The following is a 23,337-nucleotide window of genomic DNA, read 5'->3' as shown; positions in this document are numbered from 1 at the left end:
AGTGACAGCACTGATTGTGGGTTTCTGTCCTTCCCTCCTAACTGTGAATGGTGGCCTGACTCGCTCACTCTCTGAGCTGCCATTCAGGGGCCTGATGACTTCTCTGTCCACTCCACAAACAATTACAAAATGAGTTCCACCCTTACTCGTGAAACACACGCAAGTTCAGCAATAGGATGCGCTGAAAAGTTCATCCCATATGTCAAACTGAAACCGATTTCATGGTTATTGAGACTAAACACCTTCAGCTCTTGCTGCCTCCTGTTAGATCCATGCTGGGAGCCGGGCCTGTCAGTGACGGTGCCTGTTCATGCCAGCCCGGAGCTCTTTCAACATCATCTTCCTGCTCATTGGTACGAGGCTCCCAGAGGATGTACCAGCTAAATGAAAGGTTGCGACCTTCCGCCCCCCACCGCCACCTCCCCGTCCAAAACTGGATGGGAGCGTCACGGACTAGCACCAGGACAGCCTGATAGCTGAAGGTGTGATATTTACTGTTGGTGAGAGTTCATTGAGAACTTTACTAACTAATGCCCCCCCACCGCATCATGGGGCAAAAGGGACTTCTGCTTTTATAAGCAGAATTATCGCCGATCCTTCATCGTCGCTGGGTCAGAATCCTGGAACTCCCTCCCTAACAGCACTGTGGGAGCACCTTCACCACACGGACTGCAGCGGTTCAAGAAGGCGGGTCACCACCACCTTCTCAAGGGCAACTAGGGATGGGCAATAAATGCCGGCCTTGCCAGCGATGCCCACATCCCATAAACAAATAAAAAAATAAGCTGGGTCTATGTCTCAGCCGCCCTGGTGTGAAAGCAGGCGTGTTGGCCCCTCACCGTACGGGCGCTGATCTGAACAACTGCTGTGCACATTAGACCGGCGGATCTAAGAGAGAGAGTGAGGGGCAGGTGAGAGGCCTCGGCTTGGGTTCATTGCTCTGATTCTATCCTATTGCGGTTGTACAGACATCCCACGGGGTGTAGTGTCAGTCAGTCACTGACAGTGACGGTGAAATGTTGTGAGTGCTCCTGTTCCCCATCAAAAGAAATTCTCGTTCCTTTCAACATTATTTTAAGTTTTTAATTTGGATTAGGATGTACAAGATAAGAACAATTTGGGTTGGAGAACCACTTAACACTTATAAAGAAAGAAAGACTTGCATTTATATAACGCCTTTCACGACCTCAGGATGTCCCAAAGGCTTTACAGCCAACGAAGGACTTTGGACTGGACTCACTGTTATAATGTAGAAACTTGGCAGCCAATTTGTGCACAGCAAGCTCCCACAAACAGCGATGAGATAATGACCAGTTAATCTGTTTCAGTGATATTTATTGAGGGATAAGTATTGGCCAGGACACCGGGGAGAACTCTCCTGCTCTACAATATAGTGTTATGGGATCTTTTACATCCACCCGAGAGAGTAGACTGGATCTCGGTTTAACGTCTCATCCGAAAGACGGATGACTCACTATGAAATGAAACGGCCCTTGGGAATCTGTGTAAAAATGCATGAGACAGCTTCAGGCTCTCACTTCGCACCTGGTTGGTATTTGCCCAGCTGTAGCATCGCTTCCTGTGCTCACAATCTCTGTAAAACCAACCCTGACCCTAATGCTGTAAGCACAGGGTTAATCAGACTGGCCCGAAGCCGACTGACGCTGTACTGCTGCTGAGCTCTCTTCATAGTGTGGCAATGTTAACCTTTCACCTTTGCTTGTTAAGTTAATTTAGATGCGGTGACCACTGAACTAAGGCTGATCTCGAAGCAGTGGTCAGTTTAATCACTTCAGTAAACCTAAAGACATCCCAGTGCAGACTGATCCAGATATTTCACAGAACTTTAATCAGTTGATAACAAGTGTGTGAAAAACAAAGGAAACCCTCTGGGGATACATCCTCCTTTTTAATTGGGGTTTCTGTAGAAGCAGAAGATTGGCTGGTATGGAATGGCACCGAATCAAAGACACACTTACAATCAAAGGTTTCACCTGGTAGAATAGCAGAAACTAGCGATAAGATAACAGAGTAAGGAGTCTCATTAACACAACAGAAAAATAACTCTAAGTAAACAAAACTAAAATTATCGATAAGGGGACAAGCTGATTAAAATTCACCTTATATAGGGCCGTAATTTAACTTTTGTACAATCTTAATGCAGAAACATGTGGGTAGTCACATCGAGCGGGGTAAGAAAAAGATATAAAAGGTGTGTGTTTGTACAGATACCACAAGGTCTGATCAACCTGTACACTGAGCTCGAAGCTGTGACACGTTTCAGTCCCCGACTAAAGCAGCCAGCCTCAGTTGTAAATGCTGTCTTTTTTAAGTGTATGTTTAAGGACTATTGCCTGTGCTGTAAGCTTAATAAATCTCTGGCCCCTGATTTTCAATGTTTAAGAACCCTGTTGATTTGAGGAATGAATTATAAATGAGATCCTCTCCTCCATCAATGTACTGAGCGTCTTTCTGTCATTTGCTGCTGGTGATCAGATTCGCACCTTTAAACAGTTCACATTGTTCTGAATGAACTCGTATAGATCTCTGGCTCTGCTTGTTCCAAAATCTGTTCTCGAGTACTTCTCCAAAATGTTGTAAAGTTGCCCTATGAGAAAAGCAGCAGAATGTTTGATGACATTACACTCAAACCAGCTCGCCAAGGTTTTTCACTTAATTTCTCGCCTCCTCTCCTGAAGGTACCGCCGCTTGCTGGGGTACAATCCCACGGGTGTTAGCCGTAGCCTCCCTCCCCCGGATCAGTGTGTTAATCTGTGCTTGGACAGTAAGTAGTGGCAGGCTATTCAGCCGCTTGGGGCTTCACATATGCACCTGATTCTACCTTTACCATGTCTGTCTGTCCACACAAGCGCACACACACACACCCACACCGCACCCCACACTCACACCCACACCAACCCACACCCACACCGACGCCCACACACACTCTCACACCCACACTCACACCCACAGCCACACTCACACCCACACTCACACCCACATGAACACACCCATGAACACGAACACAAATGCACCCACGAACACGCACACACACGAACACACACACACCCATGAACATGCACGCACACACACACACACACCACACCCCACCCACACACACACTTGACACCCACACCCACTCTCAAACCCACACTCACACCCACAGCCACACTCACACCCACACTCACTCACACCCACACGAACACACCCATGAACACGAACACACACGCACCCACGAACACGCACGCACACATGAACACACACACACCCCAAGAACACGAACACACACGCACGCACACACACCCACATGCACACACGAACCCACGCACACCCACACACCCACGAACACACACCCACCCACGAACACACACCCACCCACGAACACGCACACAACTACATACAAGCAAGATATACTAATCAAGACCAGGAGCTGGGCTGATTTTGGCCCATTCCCCCACACCCGATAAGAATGATGATGTGAATTATAGCAACTCACCAAGGCCCTGCTTTAACTCTGCTAACAAAGCACGAAGCAGGAATGGAACCTGGGATCCTCCTCTAAACCCCAGTCTCACGTTGGGAGGTTAATTTTGAACTGAGCCATTACAGCAGCTCGCCTTCACACAAGTGCTGAAGGTCTCGGTAAACTGGTGGTGTAGGTATTCCTCATCTTTCCCCGAGTGATGCCACTGGATGGCTTTATTGATGGGCTCTCTACTCCTGCTCTTTCATGTTCTCGACAGTTAGAACCGCCACAAAAGCATTGACAACTACACATTGACCTAATGTTTGAGCAGCTGTGGCTCCTGTTCCTGATCACTATCCAATGGCGTCGAGCAGAAAATACCAGAAACCGCTGCTGTCTCTGAGCTCACACCATACACTATCCATCTTCTAGTTTGGTTGGTACTTACCCACTGTGACATCTTTCCTTTGCAAAAACTGATGCATTTCATATATGCTTCTCATCAAGGCCCTGTCCCCAAAAGTAAAGTACACCACGTCCCTCTGTGCCTGAGCAGCTGCCATTATCTGAAGGAGAGCTGTGGAAAGAAAGCATGATTTCAGAGTCATAATAATTACAGCACAGAAGGAGGCCGTGAGGCACCTCAGGTCTGCACTGGTGCACGTTCTGCAACTGCAGCCTTCTACTCTAATCCTGCCCTTCCTCTATACCTTTACCGTCTTCCTTTTCAAATACTGAATCCAATTCCCATTTAAATGATGTGTGGGGCTCTGCCACAGCAGCCACGCGTGGTAAAATGTTCCAGGTTCAAATAACCCTCTGCACGATCAAAAATTCTTCTGATCCTGGTGCTGACGCCCTCTTATTCCCTGTATCTGTGCCAGTGTGAGCAATCTTTGTCTGTGTAACTTGGGCCATTTTATGTTAAAGGCGCTATACAAATGGTTGTTTCTAGAATTGTTCCCATGGATGCAAGCACCTGGCTCTTTGTCTCTGGTGGATTTTTATTTTCCATTCAGGACACAGCAGAAGATTTGCAGCTTCTCTGGTCATTATCACAGTGCTGTTTGTGGGAGCTTGCTGTGCACAAATTGGCTGCTGCGTTTCCCACATTACAACAGTAACTGCACTCCAAAAAGTTCTTCATTGGCTGTGATGCGCTTTGGGATGTCTGGTGGTCGTGAAAGGCGCTATAGAAATTCCTGGGCGCTAATGCCACCCACTTCCTTCAGGTGGCAGTGCTGAGACCAGCACCTTCCACTGAATCGATAGCTCCACCAGCAGCAGCGTGCTGGTACTACAACTGCAGTATTTACCCAACTTGCAAAACTCACGGGGAGAAATTCGGTAGCTTAGCGCCTGGCAGGGCGCTAACGGGGCACTGAGGCAGTAGCACCGCGGTGAGGTGAATCCAGCAGCGCATGCCAAATTCGACCTCCCACCCCCGTAGCACCGCCGCTACGATTAGCGCCGGGGACTTCAGCAGCAGGCAAATCGTAACGTCAGTGAGTGTGCAAAGGTCACTGGGCGCCCAATCTGCCAAATTAAGCATCATCCCCTGCCTTAGCGACTCGCCCAACAGCGGTAATGGGAGGGGGCGTGAAGCAGGCATATGTCGGCTCCAGGGGCGCTATTTAAAGGGATCAGTCGCAGCTGTCAGGTTAGTGCTGTTTCAGTTTGCGATTGTACAAGAGTTTAATTCAGTCATTTAAAAGTTCTTTAGTATCAGTAGTGTTGTGGCTACTAAAAATTAGTTACATTTATTCTGACAAACTTTCAAAGTGCTACACATCGTTACATTAATGGGGGCTGTACTGGCAGTCAACCTCGCCCTCCAGGGTCTACAGCAGAGGGAGAGGAGGAAGCGAGAAAGATTGCAAGATGTGGCCTGAGGGAGGAGGAGGGCCATCAGGGCTCTCAACAGGAGGCCTTACCCTCCGAGGGTATTCCGAGAGCACTTCTCCTTCCTCCAATTAAGCGAGGAGCAGTGCATTAGAAGGCTCTGCTTCAGCAAGGATGTGGCCACCTCCTGCAACCAGACCTCGAGCCTCAGATCAGGTCGACCATGGCTCTCTCTGTGGCAGTCAAGGTCACCGTCGCCCTCAATTTCTTCGTCAGTGGTTCCTTCCAGTCTGCAACAGGAGATATAGCGAACATCTGCCAGTTCGCAGACCATCGCTGCATCCGGGAGGTCACAGAGGTACTCTACAGTAGGAGAAGGGACTACATTTCATTCCCCATCACCAGAGAGAAGCAGGACAAACGTGCATGTGGCTTTGCCAGGATAGCGGGCTTCCCCATGGTGCAGGGCGCCAATGACTGCACCCACATGGCTTTGCCTGAGGTCTCCGTAACTGCAAAGACTACCACTCACTTAATGTGCAGTTGGTGTGTGACCACAGACAGCAAATCCTCAATGTGAATGCCCGCTATCCTGGCAGCACCCACGATGCCTTCATCCTGCGCCAGACCGGTGTGCCAGCACTCTTCCAGCCATCACATCAAGCTCGCGGCTGGCTGGCTGGAGACCAGGGCTATCCGGTCTCCACCTGGCTCATGACTCCCCTCCACAACCCCAACACACCTGCTCAGCACTCATATACTGAGAGCCATGCTGCCACCAGGAACATCATCGAACAGACCATTGGAGTGCTCAAGCAACGGTTGCAGTGCCTTGACCGCTCGGGAGGAGCCCTTCAGTACTCGGCTGAGCTGGTGTCCCATTTCGTTGTGGTCTGCTGCATGCTCCACAACTTGGCCATCATGAGGGCCCAGCTGTTGCCACCAGGGACTGCGAAACAACCTCAGGAAGAGGAAGAGAGGGAGGAGGAGGAGGACGAGGGAAAGGAGGAAGAGAAAGAGGAGGAGGAGGAGGAGCAGGAGCGAGGGAGGAGGCAGCCACTCAATCTTTCTTCTGGAAGGGCGGTCCGTGACAGCCTCATCAGACTGCAGTTCCAATAAATTAAACCCCAGATCCCCATTGCTCACCACATCCCCATCATTCCATCCCTGTCGCAGGTCACATCACAGCACAACGCTGAAATGAGCGACATCACAAAATCATCCAAAGCCAATTAATAATAATCAGTGAACACATATTTGCAACAACACTATTAACTATTCACCCTGGTGCAATCCCTTAGTGCCTCTTGTTACTGTGCCTTTGCCTACCCTAGTGCTCCTACCAAATGTTGGCCCAACGGCTGCAGCACGGTGGGTGGAAGGCTGCTGAGTGTCCGTGCGGGAGACTTCAGATGGCCTTGTGGATCGCACTCGACCAGCTCTGGGCCTGGAAGGCCCGGCTGTAGACTGCACCACCTCAGCATTGGCGGCAGCAGTCTGGGCTGGCTGGATGACAGGCAGCGACAAGGGCAATGGCGGAGTGCCAGTGGTGGAAGCAGGAATGCTGTCATCCTGAGAGAGGACAGTAACTTCCTGCTCCACTGACACACTGCCACTCCCCCGAGGCAGCACCTCAGCATCACTGCCAATCTGCTGGAGCACAGATTGCTGGCCTGCTGTGACACCGTGACACTGAGTGCGGTTTTCAACAGAGTGCTGAGAGTTGGGTGAGTCAGGGAGTCTTAACTGGTTGCTGAAATCAAACTTTTGTTTGTTTCACATTTACTGTGTACTGTTTAAAATCTAAATTTCCCAGCTTTAAGCAGGGTTAAAAAGGGATAAACAAGTCCTACAACTCAGAGCAGCTGAAGGCAGTTAACAAGGGAAACTGGAGTAATCTGGTTAACCTGGTTCTCATGTAGCTGGGCTCAGCAAGTCTTTGTTTCAGGGCCCATAAAAACAGGCTTTGAAGTGCGATTTTGCACTGAGTGCGGTTTTCAACAGAGTGCTGAGAGTTGGGTGAGTCAGGGAGTGTTAACTGTTTGCTGAAATCAAACTTTTGTTTGTTTCACATTTACTGTGTATTGTTTACTGTTTAAAATCTAAATTTCCCAGCTTTAAGCAGGGTTAAAAAGGGATAAACAAGTCCTACAACTCAGAGCCGCTGAAGGCAGTTAACAAGGGAAACTGGAGTAATCTGGTTAACCTGGTTCTCATGTAGCTGGGCTCAGCAAGTCTTTGTTTCAGGGCCTATAAAAACAGGCTTTGAAGTGCAATTTTGCACTGAGTGCGGTTTTCAACAGAGTGCTGAGAGTTGGGTGAGTCAAGGTGAGGCAAGGCCTCAGAGCTTCGGCGGGTGCTTCAGCGGTAGAGCGGGCCTACAAAGGGCTCCAGAGACCAGGTAAGGCTTACTTTACTGGTGGTATTGAATTAATTTAATTTAAATTGATGAAAGGGGTAGGTCATGCCAGGAGGGCCCAGCCCCGTGATATGCTCCTCTTGCTCTATGTGGGAATTCAGGGACGCTGCCAGTGTCCCTGACCAACACGTGTGCCAGAAATGCATCCAGCTGCAGCTACTAATGGGCCGTCTTGGGGCGCTGGAGCTGTGGGCGGATGGGTTGTGGAGCATTCACGGTACTGAGAGGGTCGCGAATTACTCGTACAGTGAGTTGGTCACACCGCAGGGTAGGGCTGCACAGGCAGAAGGGAAATGGGTGACCACCAGGTGGAACAATAGAAGCAGGCAGGTAGTGCAGGGGACCCCTGTGGCCATCCCCCTTTCAACCAGGTATACCGCTTTGGATACTGTTGGGGGGATGATTTATCAGGGGAAGGCAGCAGCAGCCAACTTCCTGGCACTGGGGGTGCTCCTGCTGCCCAGGAAGGGAGGAAAAAGAGTGGGCGAGCAATAGTGGTAGGGGATTCTATAGTAAGGGGAACAGACAGGCGTTTCTGTGGCTGTAGACGTGAATCCAGGATGGTTTCTTGCCTCCCTGGTGCCAGGGTCAAGGATGTCACTGAGCGGCTGCAGGGCATTCTGGAGGGGGAGGGCGAACAGCCAGAGGTCGTGGTCCACATTGGTACCAACGACATAGGTAAAAAGAGGGATGAGGCCCTGCAGCAAGAATTTAAGGAGCTAGGTAGAAGATTAAAGAGCAGGACCTCAAAGGTTGTAATCTCTGGATTACTCCTGGTGCCACGTGCTAGTGAGTATAGGAATAGGAAGATAGAACAGATGAATGCGTAGCTAAAGGAATGGTGCAGGAGGGAGGGCTTTAGTTTCCTGGATCACTGGGTCTGCTTCTGGGAAAGGTGGGACTTGTACAAGTCGGACGGTTTACACCTGAACCAGAGGGGGACCAATATCCTTGCGGGGAGGTTTGCTAGCACTGTTGGGGGGGGGTTTAAACTAACTTGGCAGGGGGATGGGATACAGAGTGGAGCTATAGTAGGGGGTGATTTATAGCCAAATACGGAGGAAAAAACAAGTCAGCTGGGAAGGCAGAGCAAATATGTGAAGGCAAAAGGGATTATGGCAAGGCTGGAAGGCATTTATTTTAATGCAAGGAGTCTTGCAAATAAGGTGGATGAACTGAAGTTGTTGTTGAACACATGAACACATTGTTGCTATCACGGAGACATGGTTGAGGGAGATAGAAATGGCCTCTATCTGCACTGTGGGGTTTCTGTGATTCTGTGACTGGCAGCTCAATATTCCGGGGTATAGAATCTTCAGGCGAGACAGAGGGGGGTGTAAAAGGGGAGGGGGTGTTGCAATATTAATTAAGGAGTCAATTACTGCTGTAAGGAGGGATGATATATTAGCGGGTTCCTCTAATGAGGCCATATGGGTAGAACTTAAAAACAAAAAGGGGGCAAGCACTTTGCTGGGAGTGTACTATAGGCCCCCAAACAGTCAGGGGGAGATAGAGGAACAGATATGTAGGCAAATCTCAGAGCAGTGCGAAAATAATAGGGTAATAATAGTGGGGGATTTCAACTTCCCCAATATTAATTGGGATAGTCAGAGTGTGAAAGGCTTAGAGGGTGCAGAATTCTTAAAGTGCATCCAGGAGAGCTTTTTGAGCCAACATGTAGAAAGTCCTACAAGAGAGGGGGCGGTACTGGACCTAATTCTAGGGAATGTAGCCGGGCAAGTGGTGGAAGTGTCAGTAGGAGAGCATTTTGGCGACAGTGACCATAATTCGGTGAGATTTAAGGTGGTCATGGAAAAAGACAAAGACAGCGCGGAAATAAGGGTTCTAAATTGGGGGAAGGCCGATTTTAATATGATAAGGCAGGATCTGGCCAAAGTGGACTGGGAGCAGCTACTTATAGGAAAATCCACAACAAAGCAGTGGGAGACTTTCAGAAGGGAAATAGAGAGAGTACAACGCCAACATGTTCCCGTAAAGGTCAAGGGTGGGACCAACAAGCAAAGGGAACCTTGGATGACAAGGGATATACAAAAATGCATTAGGAAAAAAAGGGGGGCTTTTGGCAGTTACAAAAGACTAAAGATGGAGGAAGCCCTAGAGGAGTATAAAAAGTGCAGGGGCATACTTAAAAAAGAAATTAGGAGAGCGAGGAGGTGCCATGAAATAACACTGGCGAGCAAAATAAAGGAAAATCCTAAGATGTGTTATAAGTATATTAAGGGCAAGAGGATAACCAGGGAAAGGGTAGGGCCCATTAGGGACCAAAGTGGCAATCTGTGTGTAGAGCCAGATGATGCAGGCGGGGTTTTAAATGAATATTTTGCATCTGTGTTCACTATGGAGAAAGGCGATGTAGACATAGAAATCGGGCAAGGGGACTGTGATATACTTGAACATATTAGCATCGAGAGGGAGGAGGTACTAGTGGTTTTAGCAGGCCAAAAAGTGGATAAATCCCTAGGCCCGGACGAGATGTATCCCAGGCTGCTGAGTGAGGCAAAGGAGGAGATTGCAGGGGCTCTGACACAAATTTTCAGAACCTCTCTGGCCACAGGGGATGTACCAGAGGACTGGAGAACAGCTAACGTAGTACCATTATTCAAGAAGGGTAGCAGGGATAAACCAGGGAATTACAGGCCAGTGAGCCTAACATCTGTGGTAGGGAAATTATTGGAAAAAATTCTGAGGGACAAAATTAGTCTCCACTTGGAGAGGCAAGGATTAATCGGGGATAGTCAGCATGGCTTTGTCAAGGGTAAATCATATCTGACCAATCTGATTGAATTTTTCGAGGGGGTGACTAGGTGTGTGGATGAGGGAAATGCTGTGGATGTGGTATACACGGACTTCAGTAAGGCTTTTGACAAAGTCCCACTGGTCAAGAAGGTAAGAGCCCATGGGATCCAGGGTGCCTTGGCACGTTGGATCCTAAAGTGGCTGAGTGGCAGGAGGCAGAGGGTGATGGTCGAAGGTTGCTTTTGTGACTGGAAGCCTGTGTCCAGTGGGGTACCTCAGGGATCGGTGCTGGGTCCCTTGCTGTTTGTGATCCACATAAATGATTTGGATGAGAATGTAAAAGGTATGATCAGTAAGTTCGCAGATGCCACGAAAATTGGTGGGGTGGTAAATTGCGAGGAGGAAAGCCTCAGGCTACAGGACGATATAAACGGGTTGGTCAGATGGGCGGAAAAGTGGCAAATGGAATTTAACCCTGAAAAGTGCGAGGTGATGCATTTTGGACGGACAAATAAGGCAAAGGAATACACAATGAGTGGTAGGACCCTAGGAAGTACAGAGGGTCAGAGGGACCTTGGTGTACATGTACATAGATCCCTGAAGGCAGCGGAACAGGTAGATAAGGTGGTTAAAAAGGCATATGGGATACTTGCCTTCATTAGCCGAGGCATAGAATATAAGAGCAGGGAGGTTATGATGGAGCTGTACAAAACGCTGGTAAGGCCACAGCTGGAGCACTGTGTGCAGTTCTGGTCGCCTCACTATAGGAAGGATGTGATTGCTTTGGAGAGGGTGCAGAGAAGATTCAGCAGGATGTTACCTGGGATGGAGCGCCTCAGCTATGAAGAAAGACTAAACAGGCTGGGGTTGTTTTCCTTGGAGCAAAGAAGGCTGAGGGGGGACCTGATTGAGGTGTACAAAATGATGAGGGGCATAGATAGGGTAGATAAAGAGGAACTTTTCCCCTTAGTAGGGGGGTCAATAACAAGGGGGCATAGATTCAAGGTAAGGGGCAGGAGGTTTAGAGGGGATTTGAGGAGGAACTTTTTCACCCAGAGGGTGGTTGGAGTCTGGAACTCACTGCCTGAAAGGGTGGTAGAGGCAGGAACCCTCACAACATTCAAGAAGCATTTGGATGAGCACTTGAAATGCCATTGCATACAAGGCTATGGACCAAATGCTGGAAAATGGGATTAGATTGGACAGGGCTTGATGGACGGCGCAGACACGATGGGCCGAAGGGCCTCTTTCTGTGCTGTAAAACTCTATGGCATAGAAATTCACTTTGGGCCCGCCAGCTGGCGTGCGCCCAAAAGTTAGCACTGAGCGCGGAGCCAGTTGCGACCGTCAGATATTCAGTTTTTGCGCCCCAAGTCGGAACCGGGCGCTATTCCAGGGTATGCCCGCCCCCGCTTGGGGCGCTGAAACTGAATTTCAGCGCTCTAGGCGCCGCTGCGCCACCCGCTGCAGAGCGGCAGGCTGCGGTACTGCAGGCCTCCTCCTTCTCTTAAGGGGGAGGTGCCTGCAACGGGGAGATCGCCGCTGGATAGTGCCGGCAAATGAGTCCGGCACCACGGAGAAGTGCCGGGTTCGCGGAAAGCAGCCGGCAATGCCGCGGGGGGGGGGGTGGAGGAGGCCGGGGAAGGAGGTGCGGGCAGGAGGCCGCCGAAAAAGCGGCCGGCCGCACCTCCACCTTAAAGCGCCCCAGTAAGGCTACAGTACGGCCCCGTTTTCTGATCGCTGTTTGCGGCTGCTGTGGAAGAGGCGGCCGCAACTCAATATGGGGGTCGGGCCGGTAGCGGGGCGGTAGCGGGGCACTGCGCACACCGATGACGTCATCGGTGCCGGCGCAGCGCTAACAGCTACCGCCGCCATTACCGCGGCGCTGAATATCAGCGCAAACTCATCTATTGGCGCAGAAGCCCTCTTTGGGCGGTAACTGGCTGCAAAGCTGGCAGCGCCTTACTGAATTTCTAGGCCTATGACTCTAAACTCTATGACCGTGAAAGCTCCGGTGGACGGTGGTCGATCCAGCCACGATGGCAGCAGCCAGAGCTTATGTGGCATCAAGCTGAGACTGCATGAAAGCAGTCTGAGAATCGATGGCACCAAGCATAGTCTGCATTACAGCACTAAGACGTTGCATGGCTTCAGTCTTTGCTGCAATGGAAGCTGCGACATTGCCCATCACACGCGGCAACAGGTCTGGGTCTCCACTGTTTCTCAGGGAGTTCACCGTCCTTTCCAGACTGGAAATGACAGGCTCCATGGTGTGCACAGAGCTCTGTGCAATGTTGGAGGCGGACTCCTCCACGCTCCTTACCATTGCCGAGAGGCTCTCGGGCACCCTTGCCATTGCACCTATCATCTCCATGTGCATGCCCATCACCCTTCTTCTAAAGAGCTCCCCATCAACGTCCTCAACTGAGTCATGTGCAGCAGAACTCGCCCTCCGGGGAGCTGATGCTAGCGCTACCCTTTCCCCCTGGCCTTGCTGCAGCCCACTTGTCCCCGGTGCATGACCCTGTGCAGATCCCGCTACTATACTAGCCTCTAAAGAACGCGTAGTGCCAATATCTGAGCTGGTGCCTGTGGGCGAGACATGCAGTGACACAGTGTGTTCTTCGTCCTCCTCTTCTTCCGCCTCACTCTCTGTGGTACCCTCAGGGACAGGATGCTCAGCTGCTTGCTCATTATCTGAAAGCATAAAGGCACAAGAGTCGGGTTAACATAGAAACATAGAAGACAGGAGCAGGAATAGGACATCCGGCCCTCGAGCCTGCTCCGCCCTCAATGCAATCATGGCTGATCATCCAAATTCAGTACCCTGTTCCTGCCTTCTCTCCATATCCCTTGATCCCTTTAGCCTTAAGAAATATATCTAACTCCTTCTTGAACATATTTAATGAAATGGCATCAACTGCCTTCTGTGGTAGAGAATTCCACAGGTTCACCACTCTCTGGGTGAAGAAATTCCTCCTCATCTCAGTCCTAAATGGCTTACCCCTTATCCTTCGACTGTGACCCCTGGTTCTGGACTCCCCGGCCATCGGGAACATCCTTCCTGCATCCAGTCTATCTAGTCCTGTTAGTATTTTATAAGTTTCAATGAGATCCCCTCTCATTCTTCTAAACTCCAGCGAGTATAAGCCCAATCGACCGAATCTCTCCTCATACGTCATTCCTGCCATCCCAGGTATCAGCCTGGTAAATCTTTGCTGAACTCCCTCCATGGCAAGAACATCCTTCCTCAGATAAGGTGACCAAAACTGCACACAATACTCAAGGTGCGGTCTCACCAAGGCCCTGTACAACAGCAGCAAGACATCTTTGTTCCTGTACTCAAACCCTCTCGCTTCAAAGGCCAACATACCATTTGCCTTCTTAACCGCCTGCTGCACCTGCATGCTTACCTTCAGCGACTGGTGCACAAGGACACCCAGGTCTCGTTGCACTTTCCCTTCTCCCAATCCATTGCCATTCAAATAATAATCTGCCTTCCTGTTTTTGACACCAAAGTGGATAAGCTCGCATTTATCCACATTATATTGCATCTGCCATGTGTCTGCCCAATCACCCAACCTGTCCAAATCATACTGGAGTTTCTCGGCATCCTCCTTACAGCACACACTCCCACCCAGCTTTGTGTCGTCTGCAAACTTGGAGATATTACATCCAATTCCCTCGCCTAGATTATTAGTATATTGTGAATAGTTGGGGTCCCACGTCCGATCCCTGCGGTGCCGCACTAGTCACTGCCTGCCACTTGGAAAAAGACCCGATTATTCCAACTCTTTGCTTTCTGTCTGCCAACCAGTTCTCTATCCAAGTCAATACCTTGCCCCCAATCCTACGTGCCTTAACTTTACACGCTAATCTCTTATGCGGGACCTTATCGAAAGCCTTCTGAAAGTGCAAATACACCACATCCACTGGTTCTTCCTTATCAATTTTACCAGATACATCCTCAGAAAATTCCAGTAGATTAGTCAAGCACGGTTTACCTTTTGTAAATCCATGTTGACTTTGTCCGATCCTGTCACTGTTTCCCAAGTGCTCTGCTATTACATTGTTATAATGCACTCTAGCATTTTCCCCACTACCAATGTCAGGCTGACCAGTCTATAATTCCCCGTTTTCTCTCTACCACCTTTTTTGAATAGTGGGGTAACATTAGCTACCCTCCAATCCATGGGTACTGTTCCAGAGTCTATAGAGTTTTGGAAGATGACCAGCAATGCATCTACTATTTCTAGGGCCACTTCCTTAAGTACCTAGGATGTAGATTATCAGGCCCTGGGGATTTATCGGCCTTCAATCCTGTCAATTTCCCGAACACCATTTCCCTACAAATATTGATTTCTTTCAGTTCCTCCCTCTCATTAGAACCTATGTTCCCCGACATCTCTGGGAGGTTATTTGTGTCCTCCTTTGTGAAGACAGAACCAAAGTATGTATTTAATTGTTCTGCCATTTCTTTGTTCCCCATTATAAATTCCCCTGATTCTGACTGCAAGGGACCTACGCTTGACTTCACCAATCTTTTTCTCTTCACATATCTATAAAAGCTTTTTCAGTCAGTTTTTATGTTCCCTGAAAGCTTACTCTCATACTCTATTTTCCCCCTCTTAATTAATCCCTTTTTTCCTCCTTTGCTGAATCCTAAACTGCTTCCAATCCTCAGGTTTACTGCTTTTTCTGGCCAATTTATATGTCCTCTCCTTGGATCTTATGCTATCCCTAATTTCCCTTGTTAGCCACGTTTGAGTCAGCTTTTTTTTTTATGCCAAACTGGGATGAACAGATTCTGGAGTTCATTCATGCGATCTTTGAATGTTTGCCATTGCCTATCCACCGTCAACCCTTTGAGTGACATTCCCCAATCAATCATAACCAACTCTCGCCTCATACCATCATAGTTTCCTTTATTTAAATTCAGGACCCTAGTCTCTGTGTCAACTACTTCACTCTCCATCTTAATTAAGAATTCTATCATATTATGATCGCTCCGACCCAAGGGGCCTCGCCCAACAATGTTGCTAGTTAATCCTTTCTCATTACATAATACCCAATATAAGATGGCCTGATATCTAGTTGGTTCCTCGACATATTGGTCCAGGAAACCATCCCGTATACACTCCAGGAATTCCTCCTCCACTGTATTGTTACTAATTTGGTTAGCCCAATCTATATGTAGATTAAAGTCACCCATGATAACTGCTGTGCCCTTATTGCACGCATCTCTAATTTCCCTTTTAATGCCATCCCCAACCACCACATTATTGTTTGGTGGTTTATATACCACTCCCACTAACGTTTTCTGCCCTATGGTATTTCTCAGTTCTACCCATACAGATTCCACATCTTCAGAGCCAATATCTTTCCTACAATTGTGTTAATCCCTTTTTAACCAGCAGTGCTACCCCACCTCCTTTTCCTTTTTGCCTATCTTTCCTTAAGGTGAGGGGAGGGGGCAGGAAGGGAGAAAGGCATGCATACAGCATGATTAGCTGGAAAGTGGGAAAGGCTTGTGTGGTGAGGGGGAAGTGGGATGTGAGGAGGAGGAGTAGGGATGAACATACCATTGTTGTCCCTAAGAGGGTCAACATTGCTGGTGGCCACAACGCCCACCACCTGGCACCCAATAATCTGCAGCACTCTCCTCCAGCTCAGACAGTGGTCGGGTGTCAGGTTTTCCCCCGCCTGTGTGCTCCTGCTCCCTCCTGTTGTGAGTGACCTTGGCCTGCAAGAGAAAGGAAAGTGTGTGAGTGAGTGCGGAGCAAGGTGTTTGGGAGATGTGCCTGCCACAGTTGAATAGCTGCCATTGTTTGCAAGGTGTGAGATGTGGGTGTGAGTGTTGGTAGGTAGAGATTGTTGGTGGATGAGTGCTGGGGGAGTGGTGCTTTGGGCAGTGTATGAAGATTGTGGCTCAGATGGTGGTATGTAGCATTTGTTGAAGCGTTGACTCACCCTGACCACACGAGTGAGGTTGTTAAATTTCTTCCTGCTCTGTGTGTGGGTCCTGGGGACCAGAGTGCTGCCCGAGACCTGCTGGGCTACCTCCCTCCACATGGTGTGGAAGACTTGCGGTGAGGGCCTCCTGCCACTTGCTGGGTACAGCACAGCCCTCTGTCTCTCCACAGCGAAGACCAACTCCTCCAATGCTTGGTTGCAGAATCTGCGGGCTCTCCCCCTGGGCCGTTGATCTGCCATGAATACAGCTGCTTGAATCATCCGGCTCCTTGGGCTTGGCCTGCTCCTGCTTGCTGACACAGGTTCACAGGCAGCAATGCTGAGAATGAGGTTCTGCAGCATCAATGAACCTCCCCTCTAAGAACTGGAAAGAGCCTGTGGCAATGATGACCTTCGATTAGGCTGCACCTGACATTGGTTAGTGTTTTGAGTGTAACGCCACTGAGCTAAGCCGTTAGCACTTGATTTAGCGCTGCCATCCATTCTCTGAGCGACTACACTGAACTTTGTGTGCAGCAAGATTCATTCGCGCATGGCGTTAAATCTCAAACTTTTCCAAAGTTAGCGCCCACTCCTGGGCTATAATGAATTTCTCACCCACAGTGGCCTCAGATGGTTGTACTCCACTTGAGGTGGTCTTTTACTAACGGCAGTTTAACAATCAACCAACCTTTAAGCTGTACATCCCCTTTTTATGCTTCACAGCCCCAGTTGCCGGTGGCGATGGCGGAATGCTGATTGGCTGGTATCACACAGTGTGAGAATCCACAGGAAGCCTTCAGAGGAGACACAGCATTAAAGGCACCAGACTCAAAGCCGTTAAATCTGACCAACAAACAAAATGCAGTCAGAGACGCCTTTTATTTCCAGCCTTCGCCTCTCTTCTCCTGAAGGTGCTGACACTGGCTTGGTCCAGTCTCGCCCCCCCCACCATCCTGCGCATCCTGTCCCACCCCCACCCCATCCCGTCCCACCCCGTCCCGTCCCCCCACCGTCCCTCTGCCAACCATCCCTCCCCCACCATCCCCTCCCCCAGCATCACCTCCCCCACCGTCCCCTCCCCCACCGTCCATCCCCCACCGTCCCTTCCCCCACCATCCCCTCCCCCAACATCCCCTCCCCCACCGTCCCCTCCGCCCACCATCCCTCCCCCCACCATCCCCTCCCCCCACCATCCCCTCCCCCCACCGTCCCCTCCCCCACCCACCATCCCCTCCCCCACCGTCCCTCCCCCACCGTCACCTCCCCCACCATCACCTCCCCCACATCACCTCCCCCACCGTCCCCTCCCCCAACGTCACCTCCCCCACCGTCCCCTCCCCCACCATCCCTCCCCCACTGTCCTCTCCCCCACCGTCCCTCTCCCACCGTCCCCTCCCCGACCGTCCCCTCCCCCACCATCCCCTCCGACCACCGTCCCTCCCCCACCGTCCCCTCCCCCACCGTCCCCTCCACCCACCATCCCCTCTGCCCACCATCCCTCCCTCACTGTCCCTCCCCCACCATCCCCACCGTCCCTCCCCCACCGTCCCCTCCCCCACCATCCCCTCCCCCACCGTCCCCTCCCCAACGTCCCCCTCCCCCACCGTCCCCTCGCCCACCATCCCCTCCCCCTCCGTCCCCTCCCCACCGTCCCTTCCCCCACCGTCCCCTCCCCCACCGTCCCCTCCCCCATCATCCCCTCCCCCACCGTCCCCTCCCCCACCATCCCTCCCCCACCATCCCCCTCCGCCACCTTCCCCCTCCGCCACCGTCCCCTCCCCCACCGTCCCCTCCCCCACCATCCCCTCCCCCACCATCCCCTCCCCCACCATCCCATCCCCCACTGTCCCCTCCCCCCACCGCAGCAGCCCCAACACTGGGCTGGCAAGGCCCAGCTAACTCCACACTGACCAGTGATCTAAGCAAGGATCGCTGTGGCTCAGTACCAGATGGGACAAGTTCCTTTAGCAGTGAGTGGAACAGCAGCGACTGTGGCAGCCCCAAGCCACACCAGCAGGTCGAGAGGAGAGGGGCAGAAACCCAAATCATTTCCACAATCTTATCTGTGACCAGTGACTAAAATGTATAATTCTAATTTTGCTGCTGATACCTTTAAGTATTTTAAATAATAAGTTATTCTCTCCCTTTTCCCAAATGGACGTCGTTGGCTACGAATGGGTGAACCTTCTCCCTGGCCTCTGCTGTGAAACTGGCTGTTGGGAGGCGAGAGCAGAAAGTTGAAGCAAAGTAGACCGCTTTGCTCACGCCAGTGGGGTGACTCTAGCCAAGCCCGGAGAGCAGCTCCAAGGGCCCACACCCTCCAGAAGGAAGTGACCACTAATGGTGACCAGTAATGAGAAACCCCCTTGGCTCGTCCCAACTAAAATGTGTAAATTTAGATCATTTGTAAATTGGCATCAATGAAGCGATGTCCAGGGGTTCCCGCTAGTGGACACCAGGTGGCTGCACCCATGGTCACCTCGGTGTGTGACCGAGATCAGGACCGAGCAGGCAGGCTCAGGCAAGGGTCCACTTTTCACATCCAGCTCGCCAATCAGACAGCTGGTTAGATACAGACTGGAGTTCAGGCCGGCTGCAAGATACAGTTTGTAAGTCTGCAGGGGCCGCTGATTGCGTTTTTAGAATTTCAAAAAATTGTACCTGTTTCAATCAACCTCGGACTTCAATGAATCCTGAAACTTAAAAACGCACGAGGTGAAGTAATGTAGTGCGCAGTAATCCTTGCCTGGCTGTCACCCTGAAGCCCTGTGATTAAGATCAGGAGCTAACCTGTGGGCCGCTCTCACTATACGCTGGTACTGTGTGTGGGTTCCCAACAGGACCTGCTCGCCTTTAAGTTGGTTACTACACACTTTGCATCCGTTTCAAGCTGTGTGACCACGGATGTCGAAGGCGGCCAGTTTCCTTTGCTGGGTTGTGTTCTTCCTGTCTCAGGACTTACCTTTCTCAGCTCCCTCTCCAAAAACCGAGGTTGTTACTGGTCCATGGGGTTGCGAAAGTTAATAGCATCAATGGCCACTATCTCTGTACTGCGCCTCAGCCAGGAATCCCTGGAAAAATGGAAATGGGATGAATATTTCTGTTTGCAAAGACCCCGAATATTCACTCCCCACTCCCCAAGGTATTAATGTGGCACGGGTGGTGATTTATTTAGATAGTGAAAATAAACTTAATTCCCAGAGCAACTGAAATATTGGCAATCCGCCAGAACAAATGAAACTACGGACAGCAAATGCCCCTTCAGACACTTTCTTTTCACAGACCATGTACAATCTGCCCTTTCACAGACAGGTTGTCTCTGCCCACTCTCCTGAAGGTGGTGCCTCCCTCACTGGAGCAGTGACCAACATCAGCGGCATTTTCTAACAAGGTAAAACCCTGAAATTTCTCACTGATGCCGAGTGTATTGCCAGGATATTAGTCTAACGCAATTTTCTACCTTATTCAGTTCTGTCCTACAGGGGGTTTATATATAGAATAACGGATACCCGGGAGTGAGTTACAGGCTGGAATCTAATCAAGGGGTTCGGGGGGTTATATATAGAATAACGGATACCCGGGAGTGAGTTACAGGCTGGAATCTAATCAAGGGGTTTGGGGGTTTATATATAGAATAATGGATACCCGGGAGTGAGTTACAGGCTGGAATCTAATCGAGGGGTTCGGGGGTTTATATATAGATAACAGATACCCGGGAGTGAGTTACAGGCTGGAATCTATTCGAGGGGGTCGGGGGTTTATATATAGAATAACAAATACCCGGGAGTGAGTTACAGGCTGGAATCTAATCGAGGGGTTCGGGGGGGGATTATATATAGAATAACAGATACCTGGGAGTGCGTTACAGGCTGGAATCTAATCGAGGGGTTCGGGGGTTTATATATAGAATAACAGATACCCGGGAGTGAGTTACAGGCTGGATTCTAATTGAGGGGTTCGGGGGTTTATATAAACAATAATGGATACCCGGGAGTGAGTTACTGGAGACATCAGCTCGCGTTTCTCTGACTTTAGCCTCTAACCTTCTGTAACAGAACTTCCTCAGGGCAGTGTCTGAGGCCCAACCATCTTCAGCTGTTTCATCAATGACCTTCCCTCCATCATAAGGTCAGAAATGGGGATGTTTGCTGATGACTGCACAGTGTTCAGTTCCATTCGCAACTCCTCAGATAATGAACCAGTCCATGCCCCCATGTAGCACGATCTGGACAACATTCAGGCTTGGGCTGATAAGTGGCAGGTAACATTTGTGCCACACAAGTGCCAGGCAATGACCATCTCCAACAAGCGAGAGTCTAACCACCGCCCCTCGACATTCAATGGCATTACCATCGCCGAATCCCCCAGCATCAACATCCTGGGGGTCACCATTGACCAGAAACTTAACTGGACCAGACACATAAATACTGTGGCAGCAAGAGCAGGTCAGAGGCTGGGTATTCTGCAGCGAATGTCTCACCTCCTGACTCCCCAAAGCCTTTCCACCATCTACAAGGCACAAGTAAGGAGTGTGATGGAATACTCTCCACTTGCAGCTCCAATAACACTCAAGAAGCTCGACACCATCCAGGTCAAAGCAGCCCGCTTGATTGACACTCCATCCACCACCTTAAACTTTCACTCCCTCCACCACAGGCGTACCGTGGCTGCAGTGTGTACCATCTCCAAGATGCACTGCAGCAACTCGCCAAGGCTTCTTCGGCAGCACCTCCCAAACCCGTGACCTCTGCCACCTAGAAGGACAAGGGCAGCAGGCGCATGGGAACACCACCATCTCCAAGTTCCCCTCCAAGTCACACATCATCCTGACTTGGAAGTATATCGGCCGTTCCTTCATCGTTGCTGGGTCAAAATCCTGGAACTCCCTCACTAACAGCACTGTGGGAGTACCATCACCACACGGACTGCAGCGGTTCAAGAAGGCGGCTCACCACCACCTTCTCAAGGGCAACTAGAGATGGGCAATAAATGCTGTCCTTGCCAGCGACGCCCACATCCCATGAACGAATTTAAAAAAATTCTACCCCTCTCGATATAAAGGCTAACATTCCATTTGCCTTTTGATTATTTTTTGTACCTGACTACATTTTAGTGATCTGTGTACACGGAGCCCTAAATCTCTTGGGCCCTCCACTGTTCCCAGCTTTTCACCATTTAGAGAATACTCAGATCCATCCTTTCTTGGCCCAAAATGGATGACCTCACACTTACCTGGGTTGAAATCCATCTGCCAGGGTTTTGCCCACTCACTGAATCTCTCAATGGCTCTTTGTAATTTTATGCTCCTGTCTACACGACTTACTATACCACCAATCTGTGTCATTGGCAAACTTGGATGTACGGCTCTCTAATGTGTTAATAAATATAGTGAATAGTTGAGGCCCCAGCACAGATCCTTGTGGGACACCACTAGTCACTTCCTTCCAACTCGAGTACACACCCATTATCCCTGCTCCCTGTCTTCCACCGCAGAACCAATCTCCTCACTAGGTCAGTAATTTGCCTTCAATTCCATGAGCTTTAATTTAGGTCTTGTGTCTTCTGCAATTATCTTGCATTCTTCACATAATTCAAACCTGCCTGACCTTGTCTCTCAATCAGCACTTCTCCCAATGCAAATAGCTCAAGTTTGGAGAGTCTTTTGATAACTTGCCCCCAAAATAATTTTTTTTTTAAGTTCTATAAAGTGGGCGCTCAGAGACCCATTTCCTGCACTCTTCCCCACTCACTTTCTTTCTGTTCTACAACCCAAATCAAAGCCGGAGATACATAATCCCATTCCAAAAGAAGAGGGTATCCAGATCTGCACTTTGTGTTCAGCTGGAGTCCCAACACCTTCAGGGGCCCAGGCGGTGAGGCGGAATCGCTCTGACGCAACACCTCATATCATCTCAGAAATGTCCCAGAGCACTTCACACTCAATGAAATACATTGAAGTCACTGTTATATGGGCAAACACAGCAGCTAATCCGTACAAAGCAAGATCACACAAACAGCAATCAGGTGAATAACCAGTTAATCCATTTTTGGGGGTGTTAGTTGAGGGAGGTGTGTTGGCCAGGATACTGGGAGAACTTCCCGCTGTTCTACAATGATGGCACGGGATCTTTAACATCCACTTCAAAAGGCAGGTGGCACCTCGGGCAGCCTAGACTATGTGCCCTCGTCCTGCATCGAGGCCTGAGCCCACAGCCTTTGGAGTCCGAGACGAGAGTGCTTCCAAGTGAGCCGAGCTGGAACACGGGTGGTTTTTGTTCAAGGTCACCATCAACAGCGGGAGTACTAAAGGCGCTCAGATGGCCAATTCTGATAATCACTATTTCAGGCAAATTGTTGCTCTAAGCATCGACAGGACAGAGGGCTCCAGATCTCCACTTTGAGCAGCCATGGTTACGATAGCCCCCTACACCCAAGCACCATATTCTCTACCTGAATGGGATGTCGCTCACCTTGGCGTCTCATCATTGTAAAATCTGGCCCATCTGTACGAGTCACTGTATCCATTATATTCACTGTAACGCTGAGCTCCTGGAAATCAGATGATTGGGATCAGTGGAATCTCTCAGCATTCGATCACTCTCATTGTCTGCTCTCTTCCTCCGCGCACTGGTTCTGTTTCTCCCCTCTTTGTGTTCCGAGTCTCAGATTGTCACCCGGCCTGCACCAGGGGATGAGACTGGAAATCTGCCCCTCCATGCTCGCTGACGGATGGGAGACTCCCGGGGATTAACTGGCCCATCCGTTTCCCCAGCCTTCCTTGTGAGTTAGAGCCACCTCCCCATCTCTCCTGAAGATGCTGCCTGTGGTGGGGACAGTTTTACAGGGGGGGCACTGGCCCTCCAAAACCTCGTCCAATCGACCATTCTTTAGGTATGAG

The 23,337-nt window shown here is 50.2% G+C and overlaps 1 long non-coding RNA gene across 1 annotated transcript; it reads right to left on the bottom strand.

Annotated features, from left to right (window-relative positions):
• Positions 1–1,061: 1,061 nt before the first annotated feature.
• On the bottom strand, positions 1,062–22,995 carry LOC147098127 (uncharacterized). Its single transcript, XR_015074269.1, has 5 exons — positions 22,910–22,995; positions 19,402–19,510; positions 17,128–17,233; positions 3,915–4,043; positions 1,062–2,608 (listed from the first exon to the last, which is right to left on the bottom strand). It is a non-coding gene; the product is annotated as an uncharacterized LOC147098127 (long non-coding RNA).
• Positions 22,996–23,337: the final 342 nt, after the last annotated feature.

Source organism: Somniosus microcephalus, chromosome 30 (assembly GCF_052327205.1).
Source record: "Somniosus microcephalus isolate GS21.2 chromosome 30, FLI_Smic_1.0, whole genome shotgun sequence".
NCBI classification, from domain to species: Eukaryota; Metazoa; Chordata; class Chondrichthyes; order Squaliformes; family Somniosidae; genus Somniosus; species Somniosus microcephalus.
Note: the sequence above shows the minus strand (reverse complement) of the source record. Positions and strands in the feature narration are given on the sequence as shown.